Source organism: Penaeus monodon, chromosome 24 (genome assembly GCF_015228065.2).
Source record: "Penaeus monodon isolate SGIC_2016 chromosome 24, NSTDA_Pmon_1, whole genome shotgun sequence".
In the NCBI taxonomy this organism is placed as follows: Eukaryota; Metazoa; Arthropoda; class Malacostraca; order Decapoda; family Penaeidae; genus Penaeus; species Penaeus monodon.
Window position 1 is genome coordinate 14581267 of NC_051409.1, and position 343 is coordinate 14581609.

The window sequence follows — 343 nt, forward strand, 5'->3', positions numbered from 1 at the left end:
CTCTCAGATAAACTGATTTAGGTAAAATATGATAGGTATGTAGGCAGATATATATTCAGTGTGGTGGATTGGTTGAAAAGTATATATGTAAATTCACTGATAGGTAGGTTTGTTCACGACCCGGGCTTCCTACTGGGGTCACTATGTCCCTTTAGATCGGAGCCTCAGGAACACTCGCTTCTTAGAGGGATTAAAAGTGTTTATCTAAGAGTGTGATGTGATGGCCATCTAGGGTGACAAGGGCTTCGCTAGTCACTGTCACTTTTTCATTTCTGCTTCGTTTTAATCTGTCCGTAGATAACAAGGTTGTTTGTTGTTGGGGGCGTCCGGCCGGAGGAGGTGA